This window comes from Taudactylus pleione, unplaced genomic scaffold, assembly GCF_031769625.1.
Source record: "Taudactylus pleione unplaced genomic scaffold, aTauple2 ptg000041l, whole genome shotgun sequence".
Lineage (NCBI taxonomy): Eukaryota > Metazoa > Chordata > Amphibia > Anura > Myobatrachidae > Taudactylus > Taudactylus pleione.
Window position 1 is genome coordinate 43,180,711 of NW_028284443.1, and position 24,292 is coordinate 43,205,002.

General features: G+C 38.5%; 1 protein-coding gene across 1 annotated transcript in view; it reads right to left on the reverse strand.

Annotated features, from left to right (window-relative positions):
- Positions 1-24,292, reverse strand: part of NALF1 (NALCN channel auxiliary factor 1) — a 609,406-nt gene that overhangs the window by 399,748 nt on the left and 185,366 nt on the right. The gene's annotated exons all lie outside the window — the stretch shown is intronic.

Genomic DNA, 24,292 nt, shown 5'->3' on the forward strand with positions numbered 1-24,292 from the left:
AGATAACATTTTAATTAAGACATGGTATATATACCAAGTATTACTTTAAGAAACACAAAAATGTTGTGCAAACATGTATTAAATCCTACATCATAGCTTAAAATAATTTTAAATAACAATAATTAGGCTGAGCTAATAGCAAATGTCAACCAAAATATGCATTCAGTTTACTTAGAATGCATCCTTGCTATACAGATATCTATTTGTGACCTGTGAGTATATTGTGCCTCAGCATTGTTGTAGGTTACAGTTTAGCCTCGTCAGTGATGATGACAGATTAATTAATGTTACAGTTTCTTTCTTTTCTTTCATTCATAAAAAAGTCTTTCTCAAACAGTGCAGCTAAAAACAGCTTCTTTCTACTCCAGAACATGTTTTTATATTAAGGTAAACCTACAGTATCTGAACATCACAGAGCAGAGACTGTGAATATATATATTTAATTATATGAAAAATATATATACAGTATATATATATATAAACTATATATATTTATATATATACTCTGTAAGAGTGTATGTATATGACATCAACATTAGATTTCAATTGCAAAAAAAATCTAAAATCGCCCTCTAGTGGATTTACCCCCAAATGTGTGTGTATATATATATATAAAACTCACAAACCCTCAATGCGCTAAATATACAGGTTTTGAACTAATTAAAGAAATATATAATAACAAAAATAAAATAAAAATAACAGCTGCTCCTCCTGTACGATCCTTGCCAGAACGGATCTATAAATAAAACATAAAAACAAGACAAGAAGGCGCTAATAGTGGAGTATGTTTAGACACTGAATGATTTCAAAAATACATAATGTGCGTACATTTGATATATATATTTACGCTTATCTCAACTCCAAAAAATGAAATGATGAGTCAGGACACGGTTTTCATAAGATATCCAGAGACATAGCCCAGCATCAAGCAAACAAAAACCAAGAAAGGATCATGGTATAGTATATCAAAACTTTATATTCACAGCATATGATTAAGAACACGTACAAAGTAAAAACTTGGATTGTAGCATATCATTCAAGCATTAATCACCCAAACCCAGGAGTCCAACGTAATCCAACTAAATGGCACCAAATTGAGAAGATCTCCGTACTGGTGTCTCCAAGGTGTGGACTTGAATGACCAGGAACCGCCAACGCATTTCGTTTGCGAACAAACTTCCTCAGGGATAAGCTCCTGGTCCATTTGTGATGCTTTAAATAGGGCTAAGAGTTCACTAGAGCAATCAAATGGTTTTTCCTTTCCACAATAAAAATTACTCCATTCATGTATACATATGTCTCTATGTGACTACAAAAAATGGCTGATTTTACTTATTAGAATTGTACATAAGTACACATATATAACATATTATCATTCAAATATAATATACATAACCTTTACTAATATCATTAAAAAACCATTATATTTTAATGTCTTTAATTAAACACATTGAAATCCTTTTTTGACAAAATTCCGGCTAACCAAAAATGGCCGCCGTTTCTGAAGACCACTTAGTAAAATTATAATACTGGTGTACAGCTGGTGAATAAATTAACCTATAATAATCCATAATCAACCTATGGACAGCTGCCAACACATATAGTTGCGCCGACTGGAAGTACTATACTACTAACGAAACCCAATCAGAATAATATTGTGCGTCATCCGATTGCCGGAAATACTGCAATATTAGAGTCATGTGACTATAGTATATCCACCCCGGATGTAAAAAAACGGGTGCACACTAAAAAGGACTGGACAGTATGGGCAAACCAAGTTGCCGCACGTCTTCCGATTACCGGAAGTAACGTGGCGCTGTAAACAATATGACTATAGTGCATCCACCGCGGATATGAGGCAGTGGATGTACACTAAGTAAGTAAAGGACAGTGTGGGCAAACTAAGTTGCCATGCGTCCTTTATCGGAAACCCGAAGTGACGTGACGCTGAAAACGATTAGGAAGTGGGGCAGTGAGGGCAAAAAGAAAAAAAGAAAAAGACACCCAAAACCATGTAATATTAAAGATCGTATAACCCCATACATCAATCCCAAATATGAGGCGACTTTCATATTACAATAAGTGGAGCAGTGAGGGCACAATATGTGACACCTCATCCTCCTAAATTATAATTGACAGGGCTACCTGTATAAACCAATAGCAGAATCAAAACTAGTAGTGAGGGCAAAAGTAAGGGCAAACTAATTATCCTTAACATATTACAGCTAAATGAATAAAAAACAATATAAATATATTAATATATATAAATAATGAATGAAAATGAATAATGTCAAAAATAAATATACAACATGTACATACAATAATAGATAATATATAAATACCTCTATCACAAATCTGTATAATTAACATGACATAAAATACAAAATTCAAATTTACATATACTAGCATAAAAATTAAACAATATCCATACCCTCATTTAAACCTAATGGGGCTAATGAATTACATACATAGATCCAATAGGATTCTTTCTTGGATAAAACTAAATCCCTATTGTAATGGTGGGAAGGGACATGTTCTAATACTGTAAATTTAAACGAACAAGGATCTGATCCATGTATACGAGTGAAGTGTCTTGGTAAACTATGATTGGACACATTATTGCGGATATTACATAGGTGTTCTTGAATCCTGATCTTAATAGGTAATTTTGTTTTCCCTACATAAACCAAACCGCATCCATAGACAATCCGATAAATAACATAAGTGGTGTTACATGTTACTGTGGATTTTAGCATATATTGTTTGCCATTATCCAATTGACAAGAAAAGGGATGTTTATCCATATATTTGCATACCATGAAATTATTACAAGGAAAACAACCATTTTTATTTAATGATAGCCAATTCTTTTTCCCAACATTATTATGTTTTAGATTACTGGGAGCAACACCAATTGTGGTCTTGTTGGTAAGTGTGGACCCAAAATGGGATCTTTTAACAAGGTTTTCCAGTGCTGGTTCAAAATTTTGTCTATTTTTTTATTTTCTACATTGTATTGAGTCACAAAAGGTCTCATTTTAGAATTACTTTTACAATTCGGTGGAATCTGCACCGTACCTTTAAAGAATTGAGATCTATTCTTGTTTTGCACTTTAGACCTTGCTACCTCTAACTTCGCTTCATTATACCCTCTGTCTAAAAAACGTTCTTTAATAAAAGAGGATTGTTTTTCAAAAGAGCTTATTTTCGAACAGTTCTTCCTAATACGTATGAATTGGGAATAAGGCACATTTTCTTTCCATAGCTTCAAATAGCAACTGTCTATAGGTATATAGCTATTAGAGTCGGTCTACTTGAAATAAGTACAGATCTTTAAGATAAAGGGGATAATTTAACTTCACAAGAGAAAAAGGCTCTTAAAGATCTGTCCCAGGATCAAACAATTGTTATAAAAAATGCAGATAAAGGGGGGGGGTTGGTTTTACAAGATAGGTCCAACTATATTATAGAGGCAAAAAAGATCTTGGAAGACAGTCAAACATATTGTAAATTAACAAAGGACCCAACACCAGAATTTCAGGTTGAATTATTTTCATTACTCCATAAAGCTAAATTGGATGGAATCTTAGATCAAGACGAATTTAATTATTTATATATTCAACATCCGAAGGTAGCAACATTTTACCATATTCCAAAAATTCATAAAAGTAAAGACTCCCCGCCGGGTAGACCTATCATCTCCGGTGTGGAGTCCCTTACTTCAAACCTTTCACATTATATAGATTTAAAACTACAACCCTATGTAAAAACATTAACTTCCTATCTTAAAGATTCTACTGATTTATTAAGGATATTAGAAACTTTTGAATGGAATAAGGATTTATGTTGGATCACAGTTGATGCGCAAGCCTTATATTCTTCAATACCAAATGTAAAGGAGTATCATCTATTAAATATAGATTAGATCAGGATCCCAATTTGAGTTTAAAAGAAAAAATTTTTTTGCTTGAATGTATTAATTTTATTCTAAAACATAATTTTTTTAAATTTGAGGAAAAGTTTCTTATTCAATTGAATGGTACAGCAATGGGCACTAAATTTGCCCCGGCATATGCCAATATTTTTATGGGCTGTTGGGAAGAGGAAGTCATTTACAAGAATCCAGGTATTATCTCAAGTGTGAAGCTATATAAAAGATATATAGATGATATGATATTTATTTGAAAGGGAGATATAGAAGGCATTAAAAATCTGTTAATACAATTGAACAACAATGATAGGAATCTTACATTTACCTATAAAACTGACAAATATAGTATAGATTATTTGTATATTTTGTTGGAATCAGGCCCTGAAAATATTATAAAAACTTGTACTTATTTCAAGGAGACCGACTCTAATAGCTATATACCTATAGACAGTTGCCATTTGAAACTATGGAAAGAAAATGTGCCTTATTCCCAATTCATGCGTATTAGGAAGAACTGTTCGGAAATAAGCTCTTTTGAAAAACAATCCTCTTTTATTAAAGAACGTTTTTTAGACAGAGGGTATAATGAAGCGAAGTTAGAGGTAGCAAGGTCTAAAGCGCGAAACAAGGATAGATCTCAATTCTTTAAAGGTATGGTGCAGATTCCATCGAATGGTACAAGTAATTCTAAAATGAGACCTTTTGTGACTCAATATAATGTAGAAAAAAAAAATAGAAAAAATTTTGAACCAGCACTGCAAAACACTGTTAAAAGATCACATTTTGGGTCCACACTTACCAACAAGACCACAATTGATATATAAAAAAGCTAGAGCGTTGAAAACTATGCTTGCTCCCAGTAATCTGAAACATAATAATGTTGGGAAAAAGAATTGGCTATCATTAAATAAAAATGGTTGTTTTCCTTGTAATAATTGCATGGTATGCAAATATTTGGATATACATCCCTTTTCTTGTCAATTGGATAATGGCAAACAATAATATATGCTAAAATCCACAGTAACATGTAACACCACTTATGTTATTTATCGGATTGTCTATGGATGCGGTTTGGTTTACGTAGGGAAAACAAAAAGACCTATTAAGATCAGGATTCTAGAACACCTACGTAATATCCGCAATAATGTGTCCAATCATAGTTTACCAAGACACTTCACTCGTATACATGGATCAGATCCTTGTTCGTTTAAATTTACAGTATTAGAACATGTCCCTTCCCACCATTACAATAGGGATTTAGTTTTATCCAAGAAAGAATCCTATTGGATCTATGTATGTAATTCATTAGCCCCATTAGGTCTAAATGAGGGTATGGATATTGTTTAATTTTTATGCTAGTATATGTAAATTTGAATTTTGTATTTTATGTCATGTTAATTATACAGATTTGTGATAGAGGTATTTATATATTATCTATTATTGTATGTACATGTTGTATATTTATTTTTGACATTATTCATTTTCATTCATTATTTATATATATTAATATATTTATATTGTTTTTTATTCATTTAGCTGTAATATGTTAAGGATAATTAATTTGCCCTTACTTTTGCCCTCATTACTAGTTTTGATTCTGCTATTGGTTTATACAGGTAGCCCTGTCAATTGTAATTTAGGAGGATGAGGTGTCACATATTGTGCCCTCACTGCTCCACTTATTGTAATATGAAAATCACCACATATTTGGGATTGATGTATGGGGTTATACTATCTTTAATATTACATGGTTTTGGGTGTCTTTTTCTTTTTTTCTTTTTGCCCTCACTGCCCTACTTCCTAATCGTTTTCAGTGTCACGTCACTTCCGGTTTCCGATAAAGGACGCATGGCAACTTAGTTTGCCCACACTGTCCTTTACTTACTTAGTGTACATCCACTGCCTCATATCCGGGGCGGATGCACTATAGTCATATTGTTTATAGCGCCACGTCACTTCCGGTAATCGGAAGACGTGCGGCAACTTGGTTTGCCCATACTGTCCAGTCCTTTTTAGTGTGCATCCGTTTTTTTACATCCGGGGTGGATATACTTTAGTCACATGACTCTAATATTGCGGTATTTCCGGCAATCGGATGACGCACAATATTATTCTGATTGGGTTTCGTTAGTAGTATAGTACTTCCAGTCGGCGCAACTAAATGTGTTGGCAGCTGTCCAGATTATGGCATATTATAGGATAATTTATTCACCAGCTGTACACCAGTATTATAATTTTACTAAGTGGTCTTCAGAAACGGCAGTCATTTTTGGTTAGCCTGAATTTTGTCAAAAAAGGATTTCAATGTGTTTAATTAAAGACATTAAAATATAATGGTTTTTTAATGATATTAGTAAAGGTTATGTATATTATATTTGTATGATAATATGTTATATATGTGTACTTATGTACAATTCTAATAAGCAAAATCAGCCATTTTTTGTAGTCACATAGAGACATATGTATACATGAATGGAGTAATTTTTATTGTGGAAAGGAAAAACCATTTGATTGCTCTAGTGAACTCTTAGCCCTATTTAAAGCATCACAAATGGACCAGGAGCTTATCCCTGAGGAAGTTTGTTCGCAAACAAAACGCGCTGGCGGTTCCTGGTCGTTCAAGTCCACACCTTGGAGACACCAGTACGGAGATCTTCTGAATTCGGTGCCATTCAGTTGGATTACGTTGGACTCTTGGGTTTGGGTGATTAATGCTTGAATGATATGCTACAAACCAAGTTTTTACTTTGTACGTGTTCTTAATCATATGCTGTGAATATAAAGTTTTGATATACTATACCATGATCCTTTCTTGGTTTTTGTTTTCTTGATGCTGGGCTATGTCTCTGGATATCTTATGAAAACAGTGTCCTGACTCATCATTTAATTTTTTGGAGTTGAGATAAGCGTAAATATATATATCAAATGTACGCACATTATGTATTTTTTACTACACTATTAGCGCCTTCTTGTCTTGTTTTTTATATATATATATATATATATATATATATAAATATGTGGGGCGATTTTACATTTTTTTTTGCAATTTAAGTCTGAAGTTGTCAGTCAGATTTTGCAGATGTAAATGCAGTCGGTTTTGATCACAATTCAATAGCTAAAAATGTAAAAAAAAGACAAACAGCATGGTGTGTCCCCCCCATAACTCCATAACCATCCATGGACATTTCAGCCTGTTTTGGTCAGAGAAATCAGGGGGAAAACCGGCGTGGGAACCCTCCCAGATTTTCCCTTAACTAGCGCCAGTCTGAACCAGCCAGGGGGCTTACACCCTAGACTGGTAGATTCTCAATTTATTTTCAGGGTCCCGACTTTCTCAGGATTTGAAGTCCTGAACTGACCAGTTCGAGGCTAGATTTATGTGATACCAGGGGGACATCAAGATGCAAAACTCCCTGCTATGGTGTAAGCCCAGTTTGTTCAGCGTGGTGCTGGTTAATGAAAATTCACAGTTTTTTTTCCTCAATTTCCCATGACCAGACCAGACTGAAAGGTTCAGGGCTGGTTATGGATTTAGAGTGGGGGGGGGGTGGCACACCAGTTTTTTTACCCTATGTTTACTTTATAACCTAAAGAAGCTTGGTCATACTGATCAGTGCAGTGCTTCTACCAAACTCGTCTGCCACAGGCAGGTATATTGTTTTGGCAGGTTTGCCATTGTTTTATCCTTATGTTTTTGGCCAGTTTTAAAACCGATTATTAGTAAATCTCTGGTTTCTACTTTCGTCTATGTGAGCGTATCGATTGTTTTTCTGATGTTCTTCACTTTTTGGTCGGTTTTAATGGTAAATCATACCAAAAATGCAAATTTGACTTTTAGCAAATGTACTCCTTAGTGTATAATGAATATAATTATGTCTTAATTAAAGTATTACTCATATATTTGGGGTAACCCATGTATATCACTGTTTTGAGCAGGAACCTTACCATTTACATTTCTTAAGGGTCTACCTTAAGAAATCTCTAGTTAAAATAAAAATAAGCATATAATTTGGCCATACTGTATACCTGACCCTCACAACCACAACCCCAGTTAGTAAACAACATCAATATGATTAGACAAAACCAACTGTTAAGCTCTGGGCCCTTTAGAGATCTTCAAACTTGGGCACTGATTGAAAATTAAGACTATTGGGAATAATATACACAAAGTACGATAACAATAATAATGCAGTTATGAGGTGCCCAGAATATAAGGTAGATGCCTTATGTGCTTAGTGCTTGAACTATAGAAGAAGGACTGGTAGGTAAACATCACAGCCATACTGATAGCCTGTACTCAAATGAAAACCTCCACTTTTGTTTTGAATATTCAATACTCAATTTAATAAAATCACAACATACAGTACAAACAAATAAATACAGCAAAGTATTTAATAACATAGTATGATACAGTATGTTGAGGTTAAAGGTGCCCATCCACTAGCAGACATAAAAAGGAGCAGTCGTTCAGTGCAGGCTCATCAATCATCTGCAAACATGCTCAACCTGACGTTATCGTCAGGTTGTCCAGCATGTTTGCACGATGATAGATGTCTAAACGACCAGTGGGCACGCGCATCGATGGTCGTTTTAGACATTTTTGCAAACGATTTGTGAACGATTGAACGATCGTTATCGTTCAATCGCTCAACTAATCGTCTAGTGGATGGGCACCTTTAGAGTCTGAGAAAAACATTTTGTTAATTGAAGCTGGCATCTGGACTAAACCTGAAGACCTCTGAATAATGACATGTAATACAAACTACATCAATTATTATTATTTTATCTCAGTGATGGAAAGCTAATGCTAGCTTGTAGGGAAGAATAAAAAAAAACATTTCACAGTAATATGAATGTCTCCTAATTTTCATGGAAATGTTTAAGAAAACTTGGCAAATGTTTATACAGTATATATTTCTTGGTTTGACATTTGACAGCCAACTCTAGAGGCAATATTCAGAACTGAATTAATAAGACTGGATGGAACTAGAGAAACTCAACCTAAAAATATTCTTAGGTTCTGTAAGCAGAATTGCTTCATATGCAAACTGTTCAAGACTTGATGGCAAAAAAGAGGAAACTATTCATGCAAAAAGTGAGTTAATATTACATTTTTGTTTACATAAACAGTAATTTGAGCTATGAATATTTCAAGGCTTTTTGAGCTATTGCTTGAGTTTCAGATATTAGAAAAGAAGTTATATTCTCATGAATACATATATTTGTGTTGTTAAAGTAGGACGCCCACCGATTTTATTTTAATGCAGCATTGATTAAATACATTTAACTTAAATAATCAGGCAGTTCATGTACTTGTTGATACCTTGTAGTTATAAAAATGTTTATTTTTTTTCTCAAGTGTGTCTACTTGTCTTCCAAGCATATTTCCAAGTACATGGTACACACTTCACAATTCTTTAAACTGCACTATAAACAAGTACTCTGAGAGTGGGAGGGGTGAGTACTGATTGCCCAGGCATGGGATTCTCTTATGGATCTGGCAGATGGCAGGGCCTGCTGTGCAAGAGGAAGAATGTCCCCTTCCGTGCCCTGTATTCTCTAAGGAACCTAGCAGGGGCCTTGGCAAGCTGTGCTGAGAAAAGAATGTCCCCTCCAGGCCCGAGCTTCTCTAAGGGGCCAAGCTGGGGTTTGGGCCAGCTGTGCAGGGGGAAGATTGCCTCCATCTATGTTGTGCAACGCCAGTACATAGTAGTTTTCATTTTTTATTTTTTTTTAATCAAACGGGGATGACCCCAGGATTTGCCCACGTCTCCTCCATCACTCGGGCCCACCATTATTCTCTACGTTCTTCCCATAAAGTCACTCTGTGCCTAGCCTTTGCCGTCGCTGTACAGAGCAGCATGCAAGGAACATGTAAGAAACATGCATTCTATTGTGTCATATATTTATGTACATGCCCTTACTATGAAAGTAAAATAGGTTGAATAATGGTAAGACTGCTTGCAAGAGAAAATTACATATCAAAAACTTCTACCCTATTTGCCATTAATAATCAGCCATTCTGGAGAAGCCAATTCTCTAACTTGATTTTCTGCTAAGTACATTGCCTTAGCAGGATCCATGCAGTCAGTGGTTCAGAGATGGTATAAAACATTGATATTAGCAATGTCAGCAACATTCAAAATGTTGATATCAGAATGTCAACATGGTCTAATATAATGACATTCAATATGTCAACATGAACAGGAGGTTGACATGTCAAATGTTGTCATTCACAACGATGACATTGACATAATGTTGATATTGCTAGAATGTCGACATTGTGAGTGTTGACAATCAGCATGTCAACCATGCATTTTCCCATATGGCTCTTAACTAACCCTAAACTGAAACACAACCACAGCCTAATCCTAACCGCAGCCTTGTCCTAAAATTGGGAAAAATTGAGTGTCGACATTGTCTCTGTCGACACTCTTAATATCAACATTATGTCATATCCACATTGTGGGTGTCAACATATTCAATATTTACCTCCTGCCCATGTCGACATTCAGACATGTTGACATTTTGGTGTCTACATTCTGAACGTACAGTATACCTTGTTAAGTACCTGGAACCATGATCATTGCATTAGTGCAGCTATCCCATTAGTCAAGGCATTCCAATGTTGTCACTATAAGGACAAAGCCTAGTGATAGACAGTCTAGGTAAAATCGGAGAAGACTTGATGCACGGCTGGTTATTAATGGTTTCATAATAGAAAACAAAATTTTAAATATACTTGTCACCAATATACAGTACATAGGTGCCCAATATTTTGTTGGCTGAACAACTAATATTATTTATAAGCATGCAGCTTATGAATTCACCAGAAACCAGAAATATCACTGAGGCACAAAGCTGGAAATCACCAGGAATCAGATATACAGTATCACTGAGGCACAAAGCTGGAAGTCACCAGGAACTAGAAATATCACTGAGGCACAAAGCTGGAAATCACCAGGAATCAGACATACAGTATCACTGAAGCACAAAGCTGGAAGTCACCAGGAATTAGAAATATCAGTGAGGCACAAAGCTGGAAGTCACCAGAAACCATAAATATCACTGAGGCACAAAGCTGGAAAACACCAGAAACCAGATATACAGTATCACTGAGGCACAAAGCTGGAAGTCACCAGGAACCAGAGATATCACTGAGGCACAAAGCTGGAAGTCACCAGGAACCAGAAATATCACTGAGGCTCAAAGCTGGAAGTCACCAGGAAGGAACCAGAAATATCACTGAGGCACGAAGCTGGAAGTCACCAGGAAGGATCCAGAAATATCACTGAGGCACAAAGCTGGAAATCACCAGAAACCAGTAATATCACTGAGGCACAAAGCTGGAAGTCACCAGGAACAAGAAATATCACTGAGGCACAAAGCTGGAAATCACCAGGAACCAGAAATATCACTGAGGCACAAAGCTGGAAGTCACCAGGAAGGAACCATAAATATCACTGAGGCACGAAGCTGGAAGTCACCAGGAAGGATCCAGAAATATCACTGAGGCACAAAGCTGGAAATCACCAGAAACCAGAAATATCACTGAAGCACAAAGCTGGAAGTCACCAGAAACCAGAAATATCACTGAGGCACAAAGCTGGAAGTCACCAGGAACCAGAGATATCATTGATGCACAAAGCTGGAAGTCACCAGGAAGGAACCAGAAGTATCACTGAGGCACAAAGCTGGAAGTCACCAGGAAGGTACCAGAAATATCACTGAGGCACAAAGTTGGAAGTCACCAGGAAGGAACCAGAAATATCACTGAGGCACAAAGCTGGAAGTCACCAGGAAGGAACCTGAAATATCACTGAGGCACAAAGCTGGAAGTCACCAGGAACCAGAAATATCACTGAGGCTCAAAGCTGGAAGTCACCAGGAAGGAACCTGAAATATCACTGAGGCACAAAGCTGGAAGTCACCAGAAACCAGAAATATCACTGAGGCTCAAAGCTCGAAGTCACCAGGAACCAGAAATATCACTGAGGCTCAAAGCTGGAAGTCACCAGGAACCAGAAATATCACTGAGGCACAAAGCTGGAAAACACCAGAAACCAGATATACAGTATCACTGAGGCACAAAGCTGGAAGTCACCAGGAACCAGAGATATCACTGAGGCACAAAGCTGGAAGTCACCAGGAACCAGAAATATCACTGAGGCTCAAAGCTGGAAGTCACCAGGAAGGAACCAGAAATATCACTGAGGCACAAAGCTGGAAGTCACCAGTAAGGATCCAGAAATATCAATGAGGCATAAAGCTGGAAGTCACCAGGAACCAGAAATATCACTGAGGCTCAAAGCTGGAAGTCACCAGGAAGGAACCAGAAATATCACTGAGGCACAAAGCTGGAAGTCACCAGGAGGGAACCAGAAATATCACCGAGGCACAAAGCTGGAAGTCACCAGGAACCAGAAATATCACTGAGGCTCAAAGCTGGAAGTCACCAGGAACAAGAAATATCACTGAGGCTCAAAGCTGGAAGTCACCAGGAACCAGAAATATCACTGAGGCACAGAGTTGGAAGTCACCAGGAACCAGAAATATCAATGAGACACAAAGCTGGAAGTCACCAGGAACCAGAAATATCACTGAGGCACAAAGCTGGAGGTCACCAGGAACCAGAAATATCACTGAGGCACAGAGTTGGAAGTCACCAGGAACCCGAAATATCACTGAGGCACAAAGTTGGAAGTCTTCACTATACGTTTACTCATTCTTTTGTGTGGTAGTCCCTCAATACTCCTAGAAAAGGCACCAGAAATACTGGTTACTATGTTTTGCAAAATGAAAAATCACAAAAGAATGACCCCATGTTCACATTCTCACAATGGAGGCAATGATATCCAAAACGGACATTAACTTTTAATAAATGTGATAAATATGCAAGGAGCCACCTTTACTAAACTGAGACTGTAATGTTTTCATTCTTTCTTATATCTCCATACAAATGATAAAAATGACTTTTCCATGTGGGTAACTGCCTGCAGCCATTTTTCCTTCCTGCAGTATATTTATGACTGGCTTCTTTAATATTTTAGTGCAGAAGTTGAGGCAGTGAACTGGAAATCAAGAATGGTGCAGCTAACGGAGATCATCACTCAGACAGGAAAATGTATAATAATCTAAATGAATAATTTATTCCTATTCTCAAGGATCTCAGAATAGGAAATACATTGCCTTATTAAAAATTTGGCATACTTTAATTCAACCCTTCTGCATCAGTATATGGCACAATATTTGCAATGATATTTTAAAATATTATTGAAAATATGCAGATTACGCATGGTAGTTGGATAGTCCTTTGAGAGTTTTTGTAATATTATATTAGAAAAAAATAATATTCTACTACATAGCATATGATGGACTGGGCACAATATAATCCTATTGTTCTAGAATACTGATGATTTCCTGACGGCTACATTGATTTTTTTATGTTGTTTTATGTTGAATTATAAAGATAGTCTCAATCTGAATTACATAAACCGATGTAGAACTGATTAATGTTGTGTTAATATTTATCTTACTGTACTCATTGGTTACTACATTGATCTTACTTTGTCATAGTCTAAATGGGCAATGGTCAACATGCGGACCAATGCCCTTCACCTGTTGCCCCCACCTCCTTCCTGTTTTGCAGCCAGATCTGTTTGTTATAGCAGGTAACATTTATTTACATTTAAAAGCCTCTTGATATATTATTATAGATAGATGTCTCTTTTGGTTACATCATGTATTGTTTTAAGTTACCACTGAGAGTAATGTGTGACCCTTTTGAAGGTTACAGGGCTGCCCATGCAGCCTTTGCAGTGTAGCATGTTGCCCATCAAATACACCAATAAATTATTGATGTAATATGAGATTTACAATTCCAGAATGTTACCATGGGATAGAATATCAGTAACTGAAAATCCTAACATGAAACTGATGCCGTTGAAATGTTGTTACATGGGTTTATATAAATGGACACCTCTTTCTCTATTAAAAGTATAGAGGTGAGATTTGGCAATGGAATGGATTTGTAAAATTTTGTCTGACTCAGCAAGTAAAGACAATTTGTAAATGAAGTGGTTAGGTCTTACTATATGATGATACAGTTGAAAACACACAAATTATGTTGGGTACACACTTGTCGATATATTGTTTGTTTGATTGGCAACCATATATCGCTAGTGCATCATTGGGTATGTACAGCCGATATATCTGTAAACTACATAGTTCACAGACATATCAGGTCAGCCCCACAGTACAGCCGATATATATCGGTGCATCAGCATGTGTGTACGGGCAACCCACTTAATGCCCGTACACTTGCTGCAGGGACTGCCAACACTGACATCTCAGCTGGGTGGCCAAATTTAATTGCCTGCTCAGTTGAGATGTCAGGCCAGACATATTGAATGGTCAATTGGTGTAGCTTAGGTACACTGCATGTAGTCATTACACTTCTTATATAGGCTTCACTTGAGGAAGCCTATTGCTGCGGAAATACAGTGAACAATTTCTCCAGTATGGCGATAACAGGGGCAGTCAGCAAACAATTACTTCCAGAAAGCATTGTTTATAAAACTAATAACAGACTCATTTTTTGGTTATGTTTATTTTTTTAATTAACTTTTTTTAAATACTTGTGGTACCTGAAGCCAACCCGTGTGATCACCTAAATAGCTTACTTTTCTCTAAGACATCTCTATTACCTCCTTTTCTCTATCTCTATTTCATTCATATCAAGTCAATTGCTTGTGTATTTAAATAAATAGGATTAATATTGTTTGTGTTGCATGGTCATATTACAAGTTTGGAAATTGATCATATGAACAAAAGATGCAGAAAAAAACCTCACAACTTATGCAAGAAGTATACCTTACTGATACAGTGTCTCGTACTGAGGAGCTACAGCACAAAAACAGGAACCTCCTGAGGTTTCCTACCTCCTTTTAATCATTTCCATGGAAAATAGATTTAAGCATTTTCCAAAGTTCATAAGAAATAAGCTGTTTGTTACTATCATCAGTATTATCATCAGATAGCAAATCCTGCACAGATCTAAGGTATGACCTCTGGGTCATGCTGACTTTGAAAGCATTTGTATAAAAAAACATCAGGTGTAAAATGCATTCTTTAAAAATTGCAGTTGTGTGCATATTCGAAGTTGAACAATTTAGAAGATGTGTACAGCTTTGCCCCAGTATACATCAAATACACTTATGGTGCGCACACACGGTATGATAAAAATGCATGATATGAACGATAACGATATTGATCATATCATTATCATTCATATCGTGCATTTCTCGCCTCCAACCCACCAATGACCTGCGATGCGCTGTCACGTTTGGACGAAAAAGATATCATCCATCGACTGTGCATGCAGGCCAACCTAGTCGATATTGACCAGGTTACTATAGGGACCCGCGATCGTTGATCGCAGGTCGCTGGCCGTCGTTGGTGGGTTGGTGGTGTGCAGGATGATCGATATCGATCATCCAGCAGACCGGGAAGGTACAGGGAGATTGTTCTGATACCGAAATAAGCATTTGCTGCTATGTATCAATTAGATATTAAAAAGAACATCAGGATATATATAACTCTTAGTCTTATACATGAGAAAAAAAATCATACCCTCTTACAGGGTTTTTTTCAAACATCTTACTTCCCTTTTGAAAAAAACCCTGTAAGAGGGGAGAAACGCATCAAGGACTAGAGTGGACTGCTTTTACCACCACACGTGCTTGGATTTGGAACTTTCACACACCGGCTGATAGCGGTCTTAGCCGCCACCTCTACTGGTGCCTATCCCTGCGCTATTTGCACTTGCCCCTAGCTGCACACGTGGAGCCCACATCCTCAACCTTGCCTCTCCCACCCACAGCCCGTTTGCTACGTGGAGCCCACCACACCCGGACATCTGCCCATCCCCTTTTCACCCTGGTCGGGAGCCACCCGAGCGGTGCAACCCAGCCATACACCTTTGCTCCTACCTACTCATTGGGACCCCTTGGCAGGGTAAGGATTTGGTGAGTCTGTTTGCATCATTGCCACCACCGGGACAAGGGAGACAAGGGAGCGTGCATTTGGTCAGGAGACCCTCCGGTTCGACACACCGCGACATCAGCGGTATCATTCCACCTAATGCACCTGCTAAGGAACCATTTCTGGCCCTGAGCTACGTATGGTCACTATATTCAATAGACTGCCTTGCTTACAATTTTTACATTTACACTGTGACATTGGGGATTATGATCCAATTTGGTTGCAACATTGAGTCCAAGCCAGCAGTGATACATTGTATCTGAGCTTTAACAATTGCATTTATTCAGCCACAGGTTTGCACTGTATACAGTCTAAAACATATCCCATGCGTGATGATATATTTGTTTTAATATTATTGAACTGCAGTTCATTCATTTATATGTTTAATAAATGTATATGTTATATTAATACTATAGTTATGTGAATTATGTATTGACACCAGCGCAAACACCTTCTATCTATTTTATACATGTTTTGTGAGGGTATTCTGCAGGAATCCCTCTGGTGTCAGCTGCAAGGGAAATATAGTAGACAGTCAGAAAGCGCACCATTTTTTCTTTTACACATTAATAATAGTGTGCTTAAAAGAAAAGTCTGTTTATACAGTTTTGCACTGATATATATATACATGAGCATCATTTACAATGCACCACAGGGCCTGATTCTGAGTAGGATGGAGCAGCGATGTTGGACTCAGTGGAGTCATGCAGAGTCGCAGAACAAATTTAGATGCATGGTAGCAGAAATGTAAGGGAAGTTCCTGGACAGTGACTGGGGATGGCTAAGAAGATCCATGGAGATGTTACGTCTCATGGGAGTGTTGCAAGCGAGTTGTGGGTGTCACTGAAAGTGGTTGTGTACAGAGATGCACAGCCACTCACATAAACGGCCATACTCAGAGAGAGAAACTGCACCTAACATTAGGCTGGTGCAAGTCTCCATGGTGCACACCATACGGTAATGCATCTATAGACACTAAGGGGTAAATTTGCTAAGCTCTGTGCCCTGCCCGTGTCTGTCTGTTTTTAAACATGGGTAGGAACAATCAGAATAGGGAGGGTTTTTTAAAAGAAATTCAGGAATTTACCAAGCTCCCGTGTTTGTAAGGATCGTGCTTCCCAATGGTATATGTGATCGTTCCTACCCATGTTTCCTGCCTGCGTTTCCCTCTCGAACAAGCAGCCTGCTTGTGCATTTGCAAGGGATTAAATGGTTACATAAAAATTAAAAAATGACGTGGGCCCCTCTCAAGCATAACCAGCCCTGGGCTCTTAAGCCAGTCCTGGTTCTAAAAATACAGGGGGAAAAATGTGTAGGGTTCCCCTGTATTTTAGGAGCCAGCACTGGGCTCTGAGAGCCAGTCCTGATTTTAAAAATAGGGTGAAAAAATGGTGCCGGGTTCACCTATTTTTAAAATCAGAACCGGACTCAAACCTAGCCAGGGTGTAATGCCACAGCTAGAGGATCCTTTCACCGGGTCCCCCTGGCCAACGCATTAACACCCCAAACTAGTCAGCCCAAGCCGGGGTTCTCAGGGGAGGTGGGGACCCCCCAATAAAGGGGTCCCCCCTCTTCTGAGCACCCCAGGCTTAGGCTGAAGCCCGGGGTTCTTTCCTGCACCCCTGGCTGGTGGGTGCAGGTATTATAGTGTGAATAATAGATACTATAATTTTTTTCAGTGGAACTACAGGTGCCATCTTGCCTGTACTTTGGCACTTGTGGAACTACAAGTGGCAGCAGGCAGATGGCACCCATACCTCCACTGTAAAAAAACAAGTAAAATAATGACGACACAAACCATAGAAAGTAAGATGCTCTGCAAGATGTTTGGTACCCTTCTCACGTAGAGTTTCCAAGGTTTACCTGCGAAAAAAAAATCCAATACTCACCTACTTCCTGCCGTAGCATCTGTCCCCTTCCCCATTAGGCTCCCTGGGACTCGTGCATATATACACATATCCTCAAATTGCATCAAATAATACAGTTTAACATGTCATGGACGTTGCAACTAAGCCACCCCATGTGTCCAGCCACATGGTTTTGTACCAAATGTGCATCTTATTTGCATCATATTTGTGACAAATATAAAATGCATTTACATGCAGCAGCACTGTGTGACTTGGATGCTAACCTGGGTAAAAAGGCATAAGCCAGTGGCCAATGCAAGGAAGCCGTGCCATGCATTGTGCCACACAGTATTGTGCTTAATTTGTGATTTTATAGCAACTCCATTGTGACAAAAGTCCTAATCCTAACTGTCAAAGACACTACAAGCTACTTTGGATGCAGTCATGATGCAACACAGTTGCTACATTCAGAAATAAATAAGAAAGTTTGCCAATCGTTACCCGAGGCGGAGCGTCTAAGTTACGCCATGCATCATATAGTGCAACAAGGATAGGTGTATAAGGACACATCTGTTTCTACAGTACAAAAAAGTTATCCTTTTGACTCTGCTTCATATAAAATCTCTTTACTTTAGTGCCGGTGTCAAGTTGAGTTACAATTTTGGCTGAACTGTAAGCAATAATTTTCTCCGAGATCCCTGAGGTGATCTCACAGACATTGAAAACTTAATCAAAGAAGTAAAATTGAAGATACATTCCTGACAAATAAATGACAACACAGCTGATATGTTTTGTTTGATTTGTTCCAACCTACTGACTCCATGTAGCCAAAACATGTCCACAGTTACTGTAGAGAAGGCAACTACATTTTCACTCTGTAATTGGTGTTGCATTTGGGACAAACAGACACAGAACAAATGAGCAACTTATCCCCATGTTATTTTTTTTTATATAAACTATTGCCATTAAAATAATTACAGTTCTATTCCTTGAATATTTACAGTGTTTTCTTTTTTTATATCCAGCTTTCACAGGTATGTGGGAATATGTAGATGTGTGAACAGTTGTACCTTCTTAGGTATATTACTGTAATTGCTGTGCTGAGAGGGTTCTGAGGATGGTACATAAGTGGGCATGACTGAGGGAGCTCACTGTGGCATATTACCAGTTGGGGGCATTACTGTTTGGCATATTATCAATTGGGGGCATTAAGGTGGGGCATTTTATCAATTAGGACATTACAGTGTGGCATATTATCAATTGGTGTATTAAAGTGTGGTATATTATAAATTGGGGACAATACTATGATCAGTTCGGGGCACTACTATGTGACATACTGTATTATGCATCTTATCACAGGGAGCAAAACTGAAATAAAAAAAACATTCAAAATAAGTTTATTTCAAGATATTTTTTATTAGTTTTAGTATTTCTATGAATAAGATTTTCTCAGCAAAGGACCCTTGCCTAATTGCTTGGAGGCTAACCGTGAGAAAAAAAATTGTGGCCTTCCAATCAAAGTCATTTTCTTAAGAAAGCATTTCAAGAAAAAAGTTTGTACACCCCAGCTCTAGAACCATAGAATTACCATAGTGTAGAAAGCATACACACTGTTCAAATGCCACTCAAAATATAGTAACTAAACATTAGTGGAACACTCAAAAAATACCTTGTCATCATGAAATGTTTGAAAACAGCATCCTCACACATAGAGGGTTTGCCTATAACATTTTTGTTTCTGTGCAACTATTGTGCATTACCGATTAATAAACCAATTGATTGCTAATAACATACCTTGTTTTATTTTATATATATATATATAGAGAGAGAGAGAGAGGATATCATACATACTCGAATCGGGTGGCGCTCCAGGCCCCCCGAAAAAGTAGGCAAATCTTCCAGCTGCCGCCACCCCGCTGCAACCCCCTGTATTGCCCCAGTCCCCCCATCCTGTATCCCCATACACACATTCCCACAGCGGAGGGGGGGGCAGTTCACATCTTAGTGGCTCCACCCCCTGCTTAACAACACCATTAATCTCGGCATTGTGACGAAGGAGCGGGGCCACAATGACGCGATTGCGTGGTCACGCACTGGCTCTGCCCCCAAGACTACATCACCACTGTGCCATGCCCCCTAATATATATATATATATATATATATATATACTTAATGCCCTTAGAGTTGCAGCTCACTAAATAATTATGGACCTAATTCAGAGATGTACGTAAACCCAGTTTATGCACATCCAATGCTTTTAGATCTGTGCATGTGTTGATCTGGGGCTGCGATATCGCTCACAGTGCCCTAAATGCTGCAGCATGATTGACAGGCTGTTGCCAATTGGGGGCGGCGACACGGATCATTCCAGAAAATGAGGGTGTGTCAGCCCCATTTTCTGTGCGTGCTGAAGCCAGTAGCTGCGTCATTGGCCCCACACCCGGCAACATGATTTTCCCTGACACCCTGAGGGTTACTCTGATGTCCGATGCTCATTCAGTTGATCCAATGGTTGATTCTTCGAATGTAGCATGGGATCAGAGAAGCAGGCAGTGGGCGTTTTATCACTGAAGACGCTTCCTGCAGCTTTTGCATATTGTAGCACAGCTGCTGCATATAAAGATGCAGCGGCTATGCTACTACAGCCATCTCTGAATCAGGCACTATATTTTATATCCAGCATTTAAGTACTTAAAAGGAAATATATTAATAATGAGGTACTGAGTAATGGTGCCGAAAGCGGACTCCCAGGTTTAATCTGTGTCCAGAGCCATAAAAGCATAAGAATGTCAGTTTTAGAGGTAAAAAGGATAACAATAGTGTGCATTATACTGATGGGTCTAGTTCTTACTGTACATACACTGCTATAGATTTCACCAAAAAAACCTTTGTAAAGCTAATTTAAATAATGTGCTGGAGATCAAAAATGTTGTAATTCCCACATTCTGCTTCCAGCCTTTTGTCGCACTCCATTTTGTTTTGATGTTCTTTTGGAAATATGCTGTATTCTTGTGAAAGCAAGTTCCAGGATGAAATAAAATCATTATGAAAGATTGAATGGGGTGGCAGACCTTAATTCACTCTCTAAGGATCATATTGTGAAGGTCTCATTAGAGGACATAGTTCTCATGCAACTCATAACGAGAAATGATAAAGTAATTAGGATTTTTTTTCAGAGTAGGTATGAACTGTCAAACAATTTAAATCATTTTGCTGTGAACATGAAATTAATGGTTAAAAGTGAAGCATATGCCATTTCTCTGCTTAATCTTTCCTGCTACATAGTCTCCAAAATTTGTTACACATTGGGACTGATGCAGAGATGGGATCTTGCATATATATTTTTTTGCACTGTGCATGCTTCATAGCCAAGTGTACGCATCTAAGGGTGATTTAAAGCTGTGCTCAATACAGTTGCATCTCTACTTGTGACTAAAGGCCGTAACTGGGTGATAATGGGGCATCCGTACATGGGCAAAGTTCAGATGGGTGTGTGAGAGCGTTTCAAAGCAACTGCGGACTATGCAGAGTGGTGCACATGCCAAGATATGCCTAATTTCATACGGATCTCTTGGACAAAGGATAGGGCTTGTACAAGCAGTGACATAACTATAGGGGGTGCCCAGCAAGCAAGTATTTCCCACTGTCTTTATTTAAACTCTGCTGACCGTGGGCAAATGTCGGGATGGGGTAGGGAGGGGTGTGGAAGCTGACACAGAGCTACTGGTCTCATGAGTTGATGACATCATCATCTTGCAAGTCTCTCTTTTCTTTGGGTGAAAGGCAGGGACTGGTAGTGGGAAGATTGTGGCGCACAGCAGGCAGCATGAGTGGTGCCGGGCGTTTAAAGTAGTGACTGTCTGTGAGTGAAACAAACTGTGCTGTTGGCAGCCTGCTCACAAAGATAATTTATAATTTCTTTATAAATATAATATTATGGTTATTATGGTAAGTATTGTGCGTACATTAAATAAGAATATTTGAGCTTATCTCAATTCCACTTTGATCGATGGTATGATGAATCAAGACCCAATACTTCTTTAAAACCTCCAATATCGGAATGCAGCCCAGCACTAAAAACAAGATCAGAAAAAACTCATAGGGTAGTATCGACTTTATCACAAAAGGATTAAAAACACGTACATGAAAACCACTTGACACAATGCATGTAAACAAATATGAATCACCCAACCCGGGATCTGGGTAGTCCAACCAAAATGGTACTGAATACTGGGAACTCCAGATAGCCGTGGTATTTCTTCTGTGGGTGCAAGCTTTGGAAAACCGTGAGCAGGAACCTCCAACGCGTTTCGTTTGAACCAAACTTCCTCAGGGATCAACTGCCACTGATTACAAGTTCTAACTAGTACACAAATTAACCCACAATATGATCAAAACATTATAAGTTTTACTCACAATGCATATTTGGATGAACATTCATATTGTGACTAGCTATATCCTAAATAGGGAGTCTGACAGCACAAATCACACATAGATGATATCAGTCTTAGGGGTCTAGTTACTAAGCATTGTTAGGAGACAGAGTGAAAAGTGATAAGTTTGTGATAAAGTGCCAGCCAATCAGCTCCCAACTGTCATTTTTCAAACACAGCCTGTGAGATGACAGTTGGGAGCTGATTGCCTGGCACCTTATCACAGACTTATCACTTTTCACTCTGTCTCCTAACAGTGTTTAGTAACTAGACCCCTTAATGCAATGTTACTTACATCCCACTCCTTCAGGTAGCAGTTGGCTTAACACTGCACATGAGACAAGCTAATCAGCTAGTGACCTTTTAAACCCCTTCCTAAGAAGTGATGTCATTACATCCCCATGAGCAGTTTAATGTATATATAAGGCTTCAGAGTGAAATAACAAATGCCAATCTAATAGCATCTAATAATATTTTTATGCTAGATCATAAATCTGGAATGGCTAAACTATAGCTTGCCAGTTAATCTCATAACGGGGTTAATTACTTTATTACCCAGAATACTCTGGGGTGTAATCTCACCTGATAGTCATAATAATATGCGTGCTCCACCTATCGGTGTTCAGCGCTAATCTACTTCCGTGTTCCAGTATATGGAACGCACCCCGGAGGTCAGCAGTCTCACCTATTTGGTGTATAGATGTACACGCTACATCTGACGGTGTTGATCACTAGCCATTTGGTATCTGTCCCAATTGGCCTTTTTGGTCTTCTTTTGGGTGATTTTCTGGTGGAGGGTATACCCACAAGATTCCTCATATTCTAATGCAGGGATGGGGAACCTCAGGCCCGGGGGCCGTATAAGGCCCCCAGGGTCATTTGGTCTGGCACTATGAGCTTTTTTCTGCTAGCCCGACCTGGCTAGCAGGGTGCCAAGAATGGCACCCTGCAGCCAGAATCTATGCAGCAGTGCCGCCTTGAGCATCCTTAGGACGTTTCAGACGGTCACACCGCTGCCCTTACAGCTCCCCAGACCATCCTCGGTATGCTTCGGGCATTGCTGTAATCACTGGCGATTGTGGCCCCGTCCCCATGTGACGTCACATGGAGGGGGCGTGGCCTGCACCAGGCCCACAAATAATGTTGTAGATATATCAAAATGGCCCTTGGCAGAAAAAAGGTTCCCCATCCCTGCTCTAATGTCAAACAGTTCAAAAGGAGAACACCTTATTTAAACATTTAGAGGACGGACTTTCACATTCAAGCAACCTGTTAACTCAAACTGTCTTAATCTGATTGCACATAGCGCACTTAGGAATTTTTTATTTATATATAATGGAGAAAGGACAATCCTATTGTGAAGTAGGCGGCAATCATGTCTACTTGTAATAACAACACAGACCCATAGATTACTTACAATATAGTTCTGAAACATTGATTAAGTCATCTATGTGAGTGCCGCCTAGTTCAATATATATATATATATATATATATATATATATATATATAATTTCCTTTGTAAACGCACACTCCTTCCAAAGTCTAATATGCCACAGTGCCCGCTACTAAAATGGATAAACAGCAAACAAAGTGTGCGGCACTTGGCGGTCTAGTAAGCACACCTCAAAGTTCCTTAAGCAAGCTTTCGGGCTTTATTGGCCCGTCCTCAGGCTACATATATCAATATATATATATATGATGTATGTAGCCTGAGGACGGGCCAATAAAGCCTGAAAGCTTGCTTAAGGAACTTTGAGTTGTGCTTACTAGGCCGCCGAGTGCCGCACTTTGTTTGCTGTTTTTATATATATATATATATATATATATATCCAGAATACGAACAAGCAGCGGCACTCGGAGACTGGTTCAGATCTAAATAGTGTGTATCACAACTACCGGTAATACATCGCCCAACGTTTCGAGACCCACACGTCCCTTAATCAAGTTGCACCTTGATTAAGGGACATGTGGGTACCAAAATGTTGGGCGATGTATTAGTTGTAATACACACTATTTAAATCTGAACCAGTCTCCGAGTG